The sequence below is a fragment of the Macaca fascicularis genome, chromosome 12, assembly GCF_037993035.2.
Source record: "Macaca fascicularis isolate 582-1 chromosome 12, T2T-MFA8v1.1".
NCBI classification, from domain to species: domain Eukaryota; kingdom Metazoa; phylum Chordata; class Mammalia; order Primates; family Cercopithecidae; genus Macaca; species Macaca fascicularis.
Genome location: NC_088386.1, coordinates 135,696,367 through 135,714,421, shown reverse-complemented (window position 1 = coordinate 135,714,421; position 18,055 = coordinate 135,696,367). Strand labels below are relative to the sequence as shown.

The 18,055-nt window shown below is 48.9% G+C and overlaps 2 long non-coding RNA genes across 2 annotated transcripts in view; one reads left to right on the top strand and one right to left on the bottom strand.

Annotated features, from left to right (window-relative positions):
• Positions 1-6,125: 6,125 nt before the first annotated feature.
• Positions 6,126-18,055, bottom strand: part of LOC107127019 (uncharacterized) — a 39,938-nt gene continuing 28,008 nt past the window's right edge. The window contains exon 3 of the long non-coding RNA XR_001484283.3: positions 6,126-6,922. This is a non-coding gene — a long non-coding RNA (uncharacterized lncRNA). The remainder of the gene's footprint in view (positions 6,923-18,055) is intronic.
• Positions 10,579-15,902, top strand: LOC135966465 (uncharacterized). The gene is made up of 2 exons (XR_010579786.1): positions 10,579-11,174; positions 14,551-15,902. It is a non-coding gene; the product is annotated as an uncharacterized lncRNA (long non-coding RNA).

Sequence of the window (18,055 nt, the reverse complement as noted above, 5' to 3'; positions counted from 1 at the left end):
GCAGTGGCCTCTCTGCTGCACGTACCCCGCTCCACCCCATGTGCCCCTGCTCTGTCCACGTGCCCCACGCTGTGTGACTTTGCTTTGATGTTGTTCAAGTGGCACACGGAGAGGTTGTAGCAAAGTTGGCCGTGGAGTGCGGTCTCCCAGAAGCCCCATGTGTCTGGCTCTCGGCGTCCTCCAAGGCCTGTGTCTCCAGATTTGCCCATTTTCACCCTCCCCTCTGAGGGAGTGAGGTCCGATGATCCCTGGTAACTCTCTGTAGGTAGTTTGGACCCAACATCTCTCCGGATCCAGTAAAGAAACCAAAGATGAGAACCACCATGGCGACTTCTCAGAAGCTCCCCAGAGAACAGATGAGAGAGAGAACTTCCTAACTGCCCGCTCTGCAGGATCGGTTCCAACCCCAGCTCACTGGGTTCCTCTTCCTCGCCTGCTGCTCACTGAGTAGGTGGGACCAGCGAGGGCTCAGAGACCTGAAGCAGGTCCCTGGGCCGGGGCTGCAGGGAGCCGGGCAGTACTGTCGGTTTCTTATTAGCAAGTTTCCCCTTCCCTCATCAGGCAGAAGAGCAGGTGGTAATAAAATAAAGGACTGCTGAGTGCTCTCGGGGAGCTCTGTGCAGGGGGAAGTTGGCTTAAAAGGCAAAAAGGCAACCATGAAGCTCATGGCAAGGTTAACACCACGTGCTACGAGGGCGGTGCTGCAGCCGGTGAGAGGCGCAAACACATAACACCTGCTCTGGCTGATCCGGAAGGCTCAGGTATGTCATGATGTATTTTGCTTTTTAGTGTGTGTCATGGCACATCTCAGGACCCAAGTTCACTGTGCCAAGGGGAAAAATAAAGCTGGAAGCTTTGTCATGCGAGAAACTGCCTTCCATCTTTTTTTTTTTTTTCTGAGGCGGAGTCTTGCTCTGTCACCAGGCTGAAGGGCGGTGGTTCACTGCAACCTCTGCCTCCCAGGTTCAAGCAATTCTCTGCCTCAGCCTCCTGAGCAGCTGGGATTACAGGCGTCTGACACCACGCCTGGCTAATTTTTTTGTATTTTTAGTAGAGATGGGGTTTCACCATCTTGGCCAGGCTGGTCTTGAACTCCTGACGTTGTGATCCACTCGCCTTGGCCTCCCAAAGTGCTGGGATTACAGGCGTGAGCCACTGCGCCCGGCCTCTCTTGTTCTTAAGCAGAGAGCTCGGAGAGGAGGCCAGGGGTCTGCACAGTGGCTCTGCTGTGCTTCCTGTGTCTCACGGAAAGTGCTGATTTACCAAATGCCGGACAAACGCATTACCCGTTCCTCTACCTGCTCCTCTTTACGTGTGACGTGAGGGGTCAGTCACGTGACCATACCCTCCTGCTTTCCCTCGCTGCCCCCTTTTCCTCATAAAATATGGAAACTCTTAAAATCCTCTTTGGAAAAAGCACAGATCACAGACTGTTCCTGTGGTTTTGTGTTCCTTTCTTCATGGTCACGTCCTTAACCTGGGCAAAATAAACCTCTGAGTGGATTGAGACCTGCCTCAGACACTTTCTGGTTTACACAGTCAGTGACAGCATACGAGCAGTTGAAGCTACTGATTTATTCTGAAAGGGGATTCTCTGTGTGGTGTAAGAGTGAGGTCCAGGAGATCCCCGGAGACCTGTCCTTCCTCGCTGAGCACCCCTGTAGGAGCCGGAGGCCCGAGCTTCCCACCGCCCCCTCGGCCTCAGGCGCACTGGGCTGGGGGATCTCCGGAGGACTGGGCCCCACAGACCGGACAGGCGGTGCCCGCTACTCGTCGCTGGTTCAGGAAGCGCAGGCTCTGGGGAGCTTTGGGCAAATGACTGGGGGCCGCCGCTTCCATCCAGTCCTGCCATGACCTGCCTGCAAGGCTGGATGAGACCTGGTTCTTTCACTTTAAAACTGGGATGGAGCTGAAAGGAGCATTGTATCTTGGAGACTCTGAAAACTCAGCCCTTTGTACAAGGAGGGAGACAGGATCAGACTGTGGAGAAGGCGTGCCTGGCACTGGGGACTCCAGTGGTCACAGGTCTGGCTCCTGGCCCAGGGCCTTCTGCTACATGCTGCTGCCCTGGGAGGGCCCTCAGCTCCCTCTGAGACAGTAAGGATGCCTAGGGGCCATAGCCCCTCACTCAGAGAGACCCAGAAAGCTCCCAGGGGGCCTGAAAAGTGTCTCCAAATGCTGGGCTGCAAAGAGGCCTGGTCACACACATGGCCCGCTGTCAGAAATGACCATTTGCCGGTGGGTGGTGTCCACCATGGTCTGACCGTCTCCAGAGACCCCGCCCCTCCGTCCTCTGCCCGTCAGCACCGTTGTGTCCAACGAGCCTGAGGCTGAGGCTGCTGTGGCTTGCCGGCCACATGTACTTGGACAATGACTCTCACACTGCACCTTGGTGTCCCCCGCAGAGGTCTCTGGCCTCCCTGGAGTGAGTGGATGAGCTACAGGGACATTGGAGTTGCTGGCACGGAGCTGGGCCTCAGGGGCCTCTGTGGGTCAGCTGGAGCTGCACCAGGCATGTCCCTGGGAGCCTCCCTAGGCAGCATCTCAGAGGGCAGCACCTGTGTGGTGCATACTGGGGGCAGCGGGGCCCAGTTGGGGCCATCACACCCAGTGGCCGTGAGGAAGGGGCATGTTTGCTTAGACACACCTGTCCATACCTCAGCCATCCCCAGCACCTGAGGGACTTCACACACCTGGGATCTTTTCAAAACCCACCCCAGAGCCATGCGATTGCCCTTTGCAGCTTCCACACAGGTGCGTGGCCTCCTCGGCCAGCGCTAACCGGCAGTGAATTTGTCCCTCTCTTGGGAAGCATGACTCCAGCTCAATTTTTTTCTGTCTTTAGCATCTTCAACTTCTTTTCCCTTTATATGACGAGGCCGTCCTTGTCCCCACTCCCTGCTGCACGCAGCGAGTCCTGTGTTCCCTTTGTCCTTTCAGAAGTGCGGGCTGCCATCTCCCGCACAGCAGCGGCTCCCTGCGGATTGTGGCGAAGGCTTTGTTCCAGGGGAATAATAAGGAAATGGAGATTCCAAAAACAAGGCACTGGCTCGTCAAGCCCTCGAGACAACCACATTGGTTCCTCCTGAATCTTGTTAAGAATTTGCAGTGACATGTTTTGGCTGCTGCTCGAGCACTGAAGGGGCCTCCCTGGTGGCCGCTGGCAACAGAGGTGGTGAACCGAGGAAAGGTGTGCTGTGGTGCTAAAGGTGCCAGGATAAGGACGCTATGGCGCCAGGATAAGGATGCTACGTCGGAATTTAAAACCCCATCAAATTCAGTTAAGACATTGAGTACTCAAGTGAGAATAGCAAATGTGAGGCCCTAGGGAGGCTAGTGAGAGCTACACTCCTGTATGTGGGGCCTCCTGGGAGTCAGACTCAGAAGTAAGCACAAGTCAGAGACTGGGCAGGGCTTCGTGGAGGAGGTGTCCCCGGAGGGGCCTGTGAGGGTAAGAAGGAGCTCACCAGGCAGCCGCAATGGGGGCAGAGGAACATTGCGGGTAAAGAAGGGAGGATGAGAGAAGATACAGCCGGTTCCTCACACATGGTGTCCTTGGAGCCTCAGCAGGTGTGACGATGACACAGGCGTGTAGGGGACAGCAGGGATGGAGCAGCAAGGGTGTGGGGTTCATATCCAGGGATCTTCTATTCGGTCAGCAGGACCTGGAGCACAACTTTAAATCTAAGGAATCCATTATTTGTTTCTAACACTAAGAGCGTTTCAGGCAGGGGAGGATGGAAGGGTGGGGGCTCGGGGTGATGATTAAAGAGACTTTATCTTTATTTTTTATTTATATAGATATATTTTTTGAGACAGAGTTTTGCTCTGTTGCCCTGGCTGGAGTGCAGTGGCACGAGCTCAGCTCACTACAAACTCCGTCTTCCGGGTTCAAGCAATTCTCATGCCTTAGCCTCCCGAGTAGCTGGGATTATAGGCACCCGCCACCACACCCAGCTAATATTTTTGTTTGTATTTTTAGTAGAGACGGGGTTTCACCATGTTGGCCAGGCTGGATTCAAACTCCTGACCTCAGGTGATCACCTACCTCGGCCTCCCAAAGTGCTGGGATTACAGGCGTGGCCACCGTGACCGACCAGAGAAGTTACCTTTAACATTCATGTGTTTAAAGCAAAGACGGGAACCTGAGCTGGCAACAGGCTCATAGCAGCTCTTCCGCATAGCTGCTCACTATTTACGATACTCAGTATTTTTAACCTTCTTGAGATGAGAGTGTGCAACGTGTGTACACATCATTTCACGGTTTCCCGGGCCTCGGCGTGACCTTTGTTGATAATAGACTCACGGCTTGCTTCAGCTCCGAGGCTTCTCCCTCCTGCCTGACTGTGGCTGGGATTTGTTCCCTTCCCTCTGACGCTGTCTTCGCAGGGACCATTCCTGTGCTCCATGCCCAATCTTTCTTGCCCCTCGTCTTCTCCATCGTGGGGCGTTTTCATTTTGCTCTTTGTCCTTCCCCTCTACATCTCACGACGGTGCCTGGGGTTTGTCCTCTCCGTCCCCAGCAGGTTTCTGCAGCAGTGCGAGGTCTTGAAGCCGAGTTCACAGCTTCACTCAGGTGGAAATTCCTCCCCCTGCTGTCCCCAGTGCCTGGCCCAGCCTGCGTGTTCCTTCCTGCTACTCCTCAGCCAATTCCATTTTCATCCTAGTCTGTCACTTAGTTATCTCGCTCTCCATCTCTTTTCACAGAGTTTCCTGAGTCTTGTTGAGAACACAGAACAGATGCTTTCTAAAAATTGCCATTTATCCCACGGTGAACAGTGACTCTATACCATTCACATTCATGAATATATAGAGACACAGACGTGTGCACACGAATGGATACCACGAACTCCCTCTCTGCAATCGGGAGCTCTGTGCAGGTTGTAGAACGAGTTGTGCTGGAAGAGAAACCATTTTCCCAGGCAGAGCAGGTGGGCTCCCCGGCTCCTCGCACCGTCCACCTGGCTGAATGAGGGCCTTCCCTGCAGCTCACCTGCGGAGTCCAAAGTCTGGGGTCTGGCCCCCCACTAAAAGGACCAACCCAACCCCAGGCAGAATTTCAGCCCCTACCCCTCAGTCATCTCACAAGTAAGAACGGAACTTACTTCCAGATAACTTGAAAGTTTATCATTATTCTCTTGCCAGAAAGGGTGAGTCACCAAGTACTAGCAGCCTGGGTTGCTGGGCCCAAGGGATCTTCCAGGGCAGCCCCTCCCTTCCACCAGCTGTGCCTTCCCAGATGAGGTCTCCCCCTGGCCACCTTCACGTGCCACCCAGTCCCGAGGTGGGACAGAGGATGGTTCCAGGGTGGTGTAGACATGAACACGTTTCCATGGCCCAGAAAGTGGCAGACGCACGGCAGAGTGGGGGCTGCGCCTAGGGGGTCTCACTCCCAAGAATCCAACCCAAAGGCTGAGAGGTGCCAGTGGGGACCTGGATGCATTCCAGTTCACTGACCACACCGTGGGAGGTAGAAATCCCTGTGGCGGAGCACTGACCCACAGTCCTGGCTCCCAAGGCCCCTCCTCGAGTACTTCACTGCGGAGGTGGTGATGGGTGGTGGGCAGACGAGGGTCCAGCAAAATATAAGCACCTCCCTTCATGCTTCTCCTCACCAGGTCATTTTCACAGGGCAGGAGGGAGTGGAATAAATGATTTAGGGTATTTTGGTGCCCATTTTACAGCACCATTAATGCCCCATTGGCATACGAACTGGTTGCAGAACCAGGAGCCCAGCCACGAGGAGACTGGCATCAGGGAGGGAGTGTGGTTTTGCTCATTCTCCTCCTCAATGAGTCTGGCTAGAATTGGGTTCAGGTGGCAGTTGACTGGGCGTGAAATTGTGTCTGGAATTGGTTCCTTCCAGTGGGTTCTTGGTCTCACTGACTTCAAGAATGAAGCCACAGACCTTTGCGGGGAGTGTTACAGCTCTTAAAGGTGGTGCGGACCCAAAGACAGAGCAGCAGCAAGATTTATTGCCAAGAGGAGAGAACAGACGTCCCATGACGTGCAATAGCACCTCACAGCGCTACCGCTGCTGGCTGGCGTGGCCAGCTTTTATTCCCTAATTTGTCCCCACCCACGTCCTGCTGATTGGTCCATTTTACAGAGCACTAATTGGTCCATTTTACAGAGTGCTGATTGGTCCATTTTACAGAATGCTGATGGGTGCATTTACAATCCTTTAGCTAGACAGAAAAGTTCTCCAAGTTCCCCCAACCCAGAAGCCCAGCTGGCTTCACCTCTCAAGATGTCTTAACCAGGATAGAGAAAAATGCAGAAGCAACTGAACAATTTACTCCTCAGATGTATTCAGCTGAAGAGGTTGTCCCTGGATATTTGTACTAAAACATAGTAAAACCAAAAGCCAACACATGATATTAGTTAACAAACGGTTCAATAAAGATTTCGTTGAAGAATCTGACTTGCAATGGAAGAACTGTTCAGTGGATCCATTTTCTAAATACTTGCCTGGGCTTGGTTCTTCTGAGCTTAGCTCACTTTGGGGATGGAGGCAGGAGAAGGATGTGGCCTTCATGTTCTAGATTAAGAGGTTGGTGCTCAGGGAGGTGGGCGCTTTCTGGGCTTCTGGCTAGTGAGTACCTGAGCTGAGGCTGAACCCACACCTCTAGTGAGTGGGGGGAGGAGGCTGGGGTTCGGATTGATGTATAGGAACAGCGTTCCAGTATGGATTCTAATTCTAGACATAGAGTATATGTTTTGCTTCCTACTCCTCTCAAAGATGAGGGCTTCTCTGCCAACTTCAGTGCTTGGCTTAGTATCCCTAATGGCTGGGATGCTATCGTGATCATTTGGAGACTCCATGAAATCTTCCCTCTTCGGCAAAAGATATGAATCATCACTGTGTCTTCCTGGACTTCTGAGGTGTTGGGGAACCTGTGAAGAAGGGGGGCCCATTTTCCTAATGAGAAAAAAGATGAATGAAATGAGGACTTTGATGATCTAAGACAGCACCAGCAAACGCATGGCTCACCATGTAGAGTTAACAGAAGTTAACTGTTTACTCAGGAAACTTCAGGAAAGAAAAAAGAGAAAATGAGGCCAAGCAGTAGTCAATTCAAAGACAGAAGTCTTCAACATGCTTATTTATTCTTGGTATATTTTCAACTTCTTCTTATGTAGAATTTTAAACATATAAAGAACATGTAGAATGCTACAGTATATTTTCATGTACCTAACACCCAGCTTCAAGTACTGTTCTAAATCAATATGCATATTTTAAAATCTAAACTCTCTCAGCCTGGCCAACATGGTGAAACCCTGTCTCTATTAAAAGTACAAAAACTAGCCGGGTGAGGTGGTGGGTTTCTGTAATCCCAGCTACTCAGGAGGCTGAGGCAGAAGAATCATTTGAACCCTAGAGGAGGAGGATGCACTGAGCCAATATTGTGCCATTGCACTCCAGCCTGGGTGACAGATAGAGACTCTCTCTCAAAAAATAAATACATACATACAGAAATTCCCTCATACTTCCCCTTTCCCCATATTTTTTAAGAAATAAACCCAAGACATTATAAAATATATTTTGTACATGTTTTTGCATGTATTTCTAAAAGGTAAAGGCTCATGTTTTTAGGCAAGATAATGGTATGTCTTTACTATTTTAGAAACCTTTAATATTATCAAATATCATCAGTGTTCAAGTTTTCAATGGCCTCATAAATGTCAATTTGTCCTCCTTACATTTTGTTTGTTTGAGTCAGAATCCAAATAAGGTTGATGCAGTGTGATTGGTGGATGTTTTAAAAGTTTCTTTCAATCTGTAGATTTCCCTCTTCTATAATTATTCTTTGAAATATATCTGCAAAAGGAACATTCCTGCATATTTCGTTTTGTGTAGTCATTGCTAGATTTCAAGATGAGAAGGAGAACAAAAAAAGAAGGCCTGGGTCCAGTGGAACTCTTGGGGTTCTGGATAAATCGGTTTCTTACGCCTCTTTTCCAAGTGGGGAGTGCAAAGGAGGATTTGGGACGTGTGCACTCTGCTCTGTCTTTGTTCTTGGTTAAAGCTCACATTTCAGCTCTCTGTGGCTGACTGTAGAATGGGTTGAAATAAATGCAAGTCTCAACCTTTCAGACCCGTCACAAAAGGACAAATTCTGCATGAAATCATTTGAAGAAGGTATTCCAAGTATTTGAGGAAATACCTCCAAGTATTTAAAGAAAGTAGAATGGAGTTTTCCAGGGGCTGGGGGAAGAGGGATGAGGAGGGAGTGTTTAATGGGGGCAGAGTTTCAGTTTGGGAAGATGGAAAGTTTCTGGAGACGATGGTGGTGATGGTTGCACACATTCGGAATGTATTTAATACCATGGAATTGTACACTTAAAATGATTATTGTGGAAAATTGTATATTATGTGTCTCTTACCATAATAGAAATTGAGATAAAAAAGAAACTGGGCTTAGAGTTGGGAAAGATACATTATTTACAAAGAAATAAACCTGACAGCTACTTCCTTAACAGAAAAAAATAGAAGTTAGGAGACAATTGAATGATGTCTTTCAAGTGCGAAAAAGAAAATAATTGCCAACTCAGAATTCTATGCCCAGTGAAAATATCTTCTAAACCTAAAGGTAAAGTAGATGTTTTCAAATAAAGTCTGAGAAAATTTGCAACTAAAACACAGAACTAAAGGTAACGTACAGGGGATTAGTTATTTATTTATAATTAATTATTTTTTTTGAGACTGAGTCTCACTCTGTCGCCCAGGCTAGAGTGCAGTGGCATGATCTTGGCTCATTGCAACCTCTGCCTCCCAGGTTCAAGCTATTCTCCTGTCTCAGCCTCTCGAGTAGCTGGGATTACAGGTATGCACCACCATGCCCAGCTAACTTTTGTATTTTTAGTAGAGACGGGGTTTCGCCATGTTGGCCAGGCCGATCTTGAACTCCTGACTTCAAATGATCCACCCACCTCAGCCTCCCAATGTGCAGGGGATTACAGACATGAACCACTGTGCCCGACCAGTACAAGGGGACTCTTTCTGTAGAAGGAAGATGATCCCAGGTGGAATCTTTGAAATGAAAGAATAACGAGAAAAAAGGTAATTCTACTTAGGCCAATCTAAATGAATATTTAGTGTTTAGAACAACAAAAATCATGTCCTGTGAGATTCAAAATAAATGTAGAATTAAAAGACACAGCAACAGTAGTATAGAAGTAAATGGAGTCTAAATATTCTTAGGGCCTTGCAGTATATTAAAATTATTTTGGAGTTTTATTTTTATTATATAAACTTATAAAATTTTACTGTATGTTATATAAAATGTACATAATAAAATTAGATCTTATAAATTTGTATGTAAATGTATACTATATGAATATAAATATTTTATTATTTTATAAAATTTATTTTAGAATTTTATAAGTGAAGGATACATTTTGAAAATCTCTAAGCCTAAGATAAGCTCTAAAAGAAGAATAAAGAAATGTACGATTAAGGAGTTTATAGGAAGGAAAAAAATTCACAAAAGAAAATTAATACTGTATAAGCCGAAGGAGAGAAAAAGATACAAACAACACTGAGGAAAAATGGAAAAACAATAAATTAACAGTAGTTTTAAAGGACAGAGAGTGTCCTTGCCATCCACATAACCCATGACTCATCCCAGAGTATATAAGGACTCCTGGACATCAATGAGGAAATGTCAGAAAGCCGAATGGGAGACAAGCAAGAGACCTAACAGGCTGTGGATAAAAGAGGCCACACAGCCGGCCAGTGGACCTCGAGGTGCTCAGCCTGGCCAGTTGTCAGGGAAACACACATGAAGCCCCCAGCATGGTGGAAAGGCTCAAAGACAGCAGCCTGTGCTGACCAGGGCCGGCCAGGTGTGGAGCAGTGGACCCTTCCGTGCTGGGGGAGCCTATGGCGGCACGGCTATGTTGGAGGCCAGTCAGGGCACTGCTAGGGCCTAGCATGTGTGCTCCCCATCTCAGGAATGACACCCAGCCAGAAGCCATGCATACATACCCAGACCTGGGCACAAGGACGAGACGTCTCTGAACAGCAGGACGAATGCATTGTGGCGTCCAATTCAATCCCAATCAGCAACAGCAATGAGCGCATTCACAGCATGCACACACTCCCAGGCATGACTCTTACAGGTGCGATGGTGAGCAGAAGATGTCAGGCCAGGAGAATATACGCCACATCTTTCCATTCATGCAAACTTCCAATCTTCACATTCATACAAACTTCAAATCTTCAAGTTCATACAAACCTCAAATCTTCAAATTCATACAAACTTCAAATCAGCGGGACGTGTACTGTGGGGAGAAGGGGCCAGGTGGAGGCTGGGGAGGGCTGCAGCCCCGGGAGGCCCGGGAATGCCGGTGATGCCCTGCCTGTTTGTCTGTAGGCGGTGAGACAGGTGCTGTGGAAATCCAGCATGCTGTACACTGGTGATTTGGCACTTTTCTGTAGGGAAGTTAAACTTCAATAAAAGAGTTTATTTAGAAAAATAAAAGAGGCCAGGCCCATTTTGGGGGTTATGGTTATGTAAGTGCAGATATTCCAGGAAACTCCTTATTAAAAGCATGGTCTAGAGAACAGACGATGTCATTCTGTCCCAGCACTATGCGGGTATAAGGCAGCAATGCCAGGATAAAGCAAAGCCCAGCCTGGGGCGGGCAGGAGAGGGATGGGAGGATGCATATGTTGGCGGTGACCCTGCAGGGCCTGGGTGGGCCAAGGAGCAGCTGCAGACTCCCACTGCTCTCACGAAGGCCTGGCCAGGCATGCGCTGCGTGCTGGGGTGGGGGCAAACATGAACAGCGCTGGCCCCTCCCTGTCCCTGAGGGCCCCTGCCAGTCACCCCGGGATGCCGGCAGTGCAGGGGCTTGACCTGCTGGGATGTACTCTGGCCATGTTAAGACCCCTGGCAAGGGCCCTTGTTTGCTTGGACTTGAGAGTTAAGCTAACTTGATTTTTTTTTTTTTTTAAATTCACTAAACCTGTAGTCCATATGAGCCCACGAGGGTCAACTTGGGAGGCAGCCCAGGCCAGACATGGATGATGTGGACGACGTGGATGATGTGGATGACGTGGACGGGGACATCTGCAGGCAGCGAGGCCCCGCTCCTGTGGGAAAGCAGCAGACACGGAGTGGAGCCAGGCACAAGGTCCCTGCTCTCAGACTCTCCTTTCAGACAAGGTACCTCCACCAGGCGGGAGCACCGGGGACAGAGAGGGGTCCAGATGCTGCCCCTGTGCTTGTTTCCTGGGAAGACAGAAGGGACTGGGAAGGAAGCGCATCCCCAACACCCAAGGACCGACTCCCGAGCTGTGTGCTGTGTGGGGCTTTCTTGGGTGAGGGACTGTTGCAGGGACAATTCTTTTCCTTCCACGCAGCAGCCCTGAGCCCTCTTGCGAGGGAGAGGAGGCAGGACTGAACCTGCTGCTGCGGGGGATGGGAAGGCGAGCTGCCGAGGCTCTGACTCCAGGAGCACGTGGGCACACTGAGAGGTCTGGGTGTGCAGTCGCTGGCCATGTCCCAGGGGCTCCAGTGACCCCCTTAGCACCCAATGACCTTGCTCCTCCTCCTCCTCTGTTTCGGGTGGTTGGACTCCTGGCCTCCTGGCTTCCTGGAGCCCCTAGCGCCACACGCTTTAATTCCACGGCAGTCCCATCGCTCACCCGTGCTCCCCACCTCGCCTGCCCGGGCTCCCTCTGCGTCCACACCCATCCCTGTCAACAGCATGGCAACCACCCATGCTGGGGGAACAGGCAAGTCCTGCGTCACTGGATTTTCCACAGTGCTTCAAAAACTGCCTGGAATTGGGAGTGTGGGTCTTGCTGGGTTTATGAACTCAGAATTGCATTTCTGAGAAGCACCTTAGGCCGATAATAGCGCTCCACCATGGAAACACTCCCGAGCTCGCCGGCTGTGGCAGTTTTAATGCTGCAGTTTATAAAACTGTTTTTAATTAGGCAATGCTCCCTTCCTGCGCGGTATTATGCTTGGGTCCTAATCCTTCGAATTAAGTGGCGAATCGTGGAAAATGCCTCTTGTTGCTCTCTGTAATACTTTAGTTCTGCTCTTTACAGGCCTTTTTATGTTTTATTTAAGAGAGAAAGAGGTATTATATAATACTGATGTAATAGAATGCAGTTGGAGTTCCAGTATGCAATAGAATAACTGAGGTATGCTTCTTGAAAAGACTGCTTCTCAGTTAAAACCTTCCCATTTTAGAAAAACAAGGAGGCTCAAGTTATGCTACGTTGATATCTGTAGATTGCTCAGTATTGTCCAGGACCGTGGGAGTGCATGAGTGAGAATGGGGGGCTCTGGTTCCACTTCCTTGTTTTATAGGCGAGGAAACTGAGGCACAGAGACATTTCCTGCTCAAGGTTCATAGCTGTTCAGTCCAGGTCCTGATAGCTGCTCAGTCCCGGTCCTCATAGCTGCTCAGTCCCAGTCCTCATAGCTGTCAGTCCAGGTCCTCAAAGCTGTCAGTCCAAGTCCTCAGAGCTGTTCAGTCCAAGTCCTCATAGCTGTCAGTCCAGGTCCCCAGAGCTGTCAGTCCAGGTCCTCATAGCTGCTCAGTCCAGGTCCTCATAGCTGTCAGTCCAAGTCCCCAGAGCTGTCAGTCCAGGTCCTCATAGCTGTTCAGTCCCAGTCCTCATAGCTGTCAGTCCAGGTCCTCAAAGCTGTCAGTCCAAGTCCTCATAGCTGTCAGTCCAGGTCCCCAGAGCTGTCAGTCCAGGTCCTCAAAGCTGTCAGTCCAAGTCCTCATAGCTGTCAGTCCAGGTCCTCATAGCTGTCAGTCCAGGTCCCCAGAGCTGTCAGTCCAGGTCCTCATAGCTGCTCAGGTCAGGTCCTCATAGCTGTCAGTCCAGGTCCTCATAGCTGCTCAGTCCAGGTCCTCATAGCTGCTCAGTCCAGGTTCTCATAGCTGTCAGTCCAGGTCCTCATAGCTGCTCAGGTCAGGTCCTCATAGCTGTTCAGTCCAAGTCCTCATACCTATTCAGTCCAAGTCCTCATAGCTGTCAGTCCAGGTCCTCAGAGCTGTCAGTCCAGGTCCTCATAGCTGTCAGTCCAGGTCCCCAGAGCTGTCAGTCCAGGTCCTCATAGCTGCTCAGTCCAGGTCCTCATAGCTGCTCAGTCCAGGTCCTCATAGCTGCTCAGGTCAGGTCCTCATAGCTGCTCAGTCCAGGTCCTCATGGCTGTCAGTCCAGGTCCTCATAGCTGCTCAGGTCAGGTCCTCATAGCTGTTCAGTCCAAGTCCTCATACCTGTTCAGTCCAAGTCCTCATAGCTGTCAGTCCAGGTCCTCAGAACTGTCAGTCCAGGTCCTCAGATCCCTCATAGCTGCTCAGTCCAGGTCCTCAGAGCTGTCAGTCCAGGTCCTCATAGCTTTCAGTCCAGGTCCTCATAGCTGTCAGTCCAAGTCCTCATAGCTGTCAGTCCAGGTCCTCATAGCTGTCAGTCCAGATCCTCATAGCTGTCAGTCCAGGTCCTCATAGCTGTCAGTCCAGGTCCTCACAGCTGTCAGTCCAGGTCCTCATAGCTGTCAGTCCAGATCCTCATAGCTGTCAGTCCAGGTCCTCATAGCTGTCAGTCCAGGTCCTCATAGCTGTCAGACCAGGTCCTCAGAGCCGTCAGACCAGGTCCTCATAGCTGCTCAGTCCAGGTCCTCAGAACTGTCAGTCCAGGTCGTCAGAGCTGTCAGTCCAGGTCCTCACAGCTGTCAGTCCAGGTCCTCTGCCTCCAGTATGCAGAACGCTGCACGCGGGAGGAGGAAGCCTCCATCTGTGGCTCTCAGCTCCCTCTTCATCCATGAAGGGAGCAGTCGGCGAGTGTGAGTGGGTGTCCAGGCTGCCTCCTGGGGCTTCATGCTTTTTAAAAAATATCCACACTGTATCCTCCCCTACTATGCATGAGGAAACAGAATGATACTAGGTGGGATTATATGGTAGAGAATTCTTACTGAAGAGAAACCACAGAATTAACCATGAACACTCGCTGGCCCACAGTCTGTTCGAATTCTGCCTCATAGCTCACACACTCTCCACACCAGCCTGGGGATGACCCGAAACGCTGTCCTTCTCCCCTGGGGAGTGGGCTTTCAACAGAACCTACGAGCTGCCTGAGCCGTGCATCAGTCATCTCTGTGACAATGTGTGCCGAGTGCTGGTCGTGGGTAACAGCTTCGGAGTCCCTGTCTGTGGGTGGCTGGTGGAGCTTCAGCAGGAGTCAGTGGGGCCTGGAGTGCCCTGTGCCCAGGAGGAGGAGTGCCCACTGCTTCCCCATCCCCTTCACATCTAGCAGTCCCTGAGCCCCTGACTGCCCTGGTCCAACTTCCATGAACTTCAGGTTTTACTAGTCTCCCTTTAGGATGTAAAGGGATGTTTGTAAAATAAGATGCTGGCAGGGTACTGGGTGCCAAGAAGCAGCAAAGACGGCAGGGCACAATCCCACCCTCAGGTCTTGCCATCAGCCTGGAGGGCACTGGTCTGCTCTTTGGAGCCTGTGTTTGAGAGACACGTTGTTAGATGCTTGCTCTGCATTCTCTTTCTCCCCTTCTCCAGGATATTCCTTTCTTTTATCATCGTTCTCTCCGGCATCCAGCTCACTTGAGGCCTGGCCAGACCCGCTGATTCCTTGGTTCTGCCTCTCAAAGTGAGGAAATGGGCGTGGACGCTGCTGAGTGAGCCTGGCCCCCACCTCCTGGACTTCCCAAGACACTGCCTCCTGGGAGGGACTTCAGAGGTCACCCTGTTCCACTCCTTCACTTTCCAGGCCAGGAAACGAGGCTCACAGCTTCCCCCGGCTCACAGGTGAAGTGAATTTCAGGCTGGGCCTGGTGGCTCTGCCCCCAGGCTCTGGGGCAGGGTGAGAAAGCGCTGCTCTGAGAATCAGAGCCTGGTGAGGGACCCAGCCTCCCAATCCCAGACCTGCCATTCACACTGTGCCCCAGGGCCAGGAGCCTGCAGTGCGATTTTACATACTCCACTGTCCTTAATGTCTACAACTGTTGAAATTCCAGAAATACAACAATGACTTTCTCTTTTAGAAAAACATCGCCTTGTCCAAGACTTGGAAGCCCTAGAGAAATGTGGCCTGGTGCCAAGGGACAAAGACCACACAGAGGCCGGCTGGGGCACACCTAGGAGGTAATCGTGCTCTCCTGAGGCTGTCCTCATGCTGGACATCAAGTATTCCCTCCAGTGTCCGTGTACCTTGGCACTGAGGACACAGAGACCCAGCCTCAAGTGGTTTCAGCAGGAGCCCTGTGGGGTTAAATTCCCAACACGACTAATGAGGCAGGAGTAAGGTTAGGAGGCCATACTGACAGGTCCCCCTGTGGGAAGCCTCGCAGACTCTTCCCTGCACCTTCGTGCATCAGCACCTGACTCTTTTGCAAGGTAAGCGCTCCTGCAGGATACCAGCCGCCCGCCAGATGGTTACCTTTTCCTGATCTCTGGCTCAGGAAAGAGAACAAAAGCCCGTTTTCCCTGATGTAGCTTCCTCAATCCCCAGCCAATCACCACCAGAAGCCCAAGAAGCTATTAGCTACAAGTTCTTGCCTTGTAGGGGGTGGCCAGGGACTTCTCCAAGGTCCCTCATGTGCTAGGCTCAAGGTTTAGCTTAAGAGTGACCTTTTCTTCATTTTAGTAGTAGAAACACATCCACAGGTGGAGATTTCATATGCTAATGGTACATGGGATATGTGTTAGATGACGTAGATGCTGAGCACATGTGCCAACCGCAGGTCCACCTTTGCATACCTGACCACACCAGTGTTTTATGAATATTCGTACGCGGCTCCCACAAGGGAAATTCCTCTTAAGGCACTGGCTGCTGTCTCTCCCTTTGAGTGGTCCACCCTGCCTCTCAGAGTGTACCTTTGCTTTGCAATAAACTTCTTTGCTTACTCTTACTTTGAACTCGATCTCAAATTCTTTTGTGTGATGACCTCAAGAACCTGAACCAATCTACCGACAACACCAATCTATACAACAGTTTTACGACCTGAAAATTCAAGCACAGCAACTAAATTAAAGTAGTTCGATGGCCTGATTCTTGGCTTTGTGGTTATGTTAATGCTTAGATCTTAACTGATTTCCTTAGGCTATTTTTAACAACAGTGGCTCTGTTGATGTAGAATAAGTACAAGCTAGCATAGCCAATGACTAGTCATGAGAGCGGTAAGTAATATCAAGGTGTTTTTCCTCTTCCCCAGTGCTCGAGATGTTTATTAGAAGGGGAAAGAGAAGGGAGAAAGGATAAGCACGTTTATGCTAAGAGGACCCATCCATCACTTTAATTCAAGTCAGAATTTAAAAATATCGCACTAAGTTCTTATTTGTTGGATCCAGAGATCCGAGTTATTGGGCATTTCAATCCTGACATTTGCATCCAGACAGTTTGCAAAGGGTAAAGGTAGAAAATGCTGTAAACCCAATCAACTGCTGCTTGATATTCCAAGTAGGGTGAGTAACCTTTTCAAATAATAGAGGAACCTGCGAGTGATAAGATGAACTTTGATCTTCGGAATCACAGATTCTTGGTAATGCATCTCTTTACCTTTGACTTGCCTTCTTATAAATACCTTGAGGTGCTGGGTTCTGATAATAAAGAAACGTCTTGTAGAGCTTACAAACAAGATCCCATATGTCACTGTGATGCTTTCTGGCTACAACTACGGCAGCCTTCATGACACCCTGTCATCCTGCCTGGCCACACTGGCCTTTCCAATTGCAGAAACACTCCTGGGGGCTGGAGTGGGTGCAATCCTGCATCCTGACCAGAGCTTTCCAAGAAGGGGTCTTATTCCAGCCTGCCGGTGTGCATGGGGCAGACCTGCCTCAGTCACCCCGACTTCATTTCTAATTGCTTTTTCTAACGACATGGTGCTGTGGCTGAGATGGACAGCCTCGCCATGGTGACACACATCAGCTCATCTACATCTGCCTCTGCCATTCCAGTGGCCTGTGGAGCTTTGGTTGCTGCATCTCCAGGGACATGAGGCACAGTAACCACTGTTCAAACAGGACAGTCCTCAGCGTAAATAGAACACTAGAAATGACAAAGATATGCAATGTTTGAAATATGTACTTATTGACCAGCAAATTGATTACATTACATTACTGAATCCATAAAATAGCTCTATGAATAAATAAATTTCAAAAACAAAATTCCTGTTAAGAATAACGTATTTTTGTGTTCACCAAAGCAAGATAATCTTTATGTTGGATATCTGAACACTGAAAAAATAGCCAAGCAGATTATTATTGATATATATTCATATACTATACTTGAATCTGCTGCTTAGCCATTTCTCTTCTCATGAAATTCATAGTTTATCTCTCATCTTTTTAATCTCTTCATAAAATTACAATCTTCTTTAAATTTCTGCTTTATCATTAATAAGTTTAAAATTATAGACACTTTCAATGGACTCTTCTCTGCTGCTACAGTCTAATGTATGTTAGAAACAACATTCTCTCTAACTATGCTGAGGTATCAAGTAAGTGCAGCATAATTTCTGCTAAATGGAGGATAATCTTAATTCTATTTCTCATATATAAGTGTGTAAATATTTCAGGCCAAATGTTTCCATAGATACTATCTTTATGCCTCCATTCAGAGTACATTTTTTTGGCAAAGATAAGATAAAACTTGTCAAATAAATTGTGTCTATTTATGGTTCTTTTGAATCTCTCACCATATTTAGATCATGCAAAACTGTAAGACTTCTCAATTTAATTCCATTCTGGTATAGAGTATAAATTTATCCAATTAAAAATAGGTGCTCCCTCGAAAGATTTTTCCCACAAATTGAGACATACTAAAGCAAAGCCATACAATTTCAAAATTAAACCTGATACATGGCTAGAGCTTTCACCAAGTTAATGTGTTCGATTTCTTCTTTGATTTTATTCCATTTACATTTAACATAATTACCGATAAAGTCTATTTGCTTTCCATTTGTCCCACCTGTTTTGCTGTCTTCCTTTTTTTAAACTAATAAAGTGCTTATTTAGTTATCGAATTGTGTTGAACATTTAAATACACATTTTTGTACTTTTC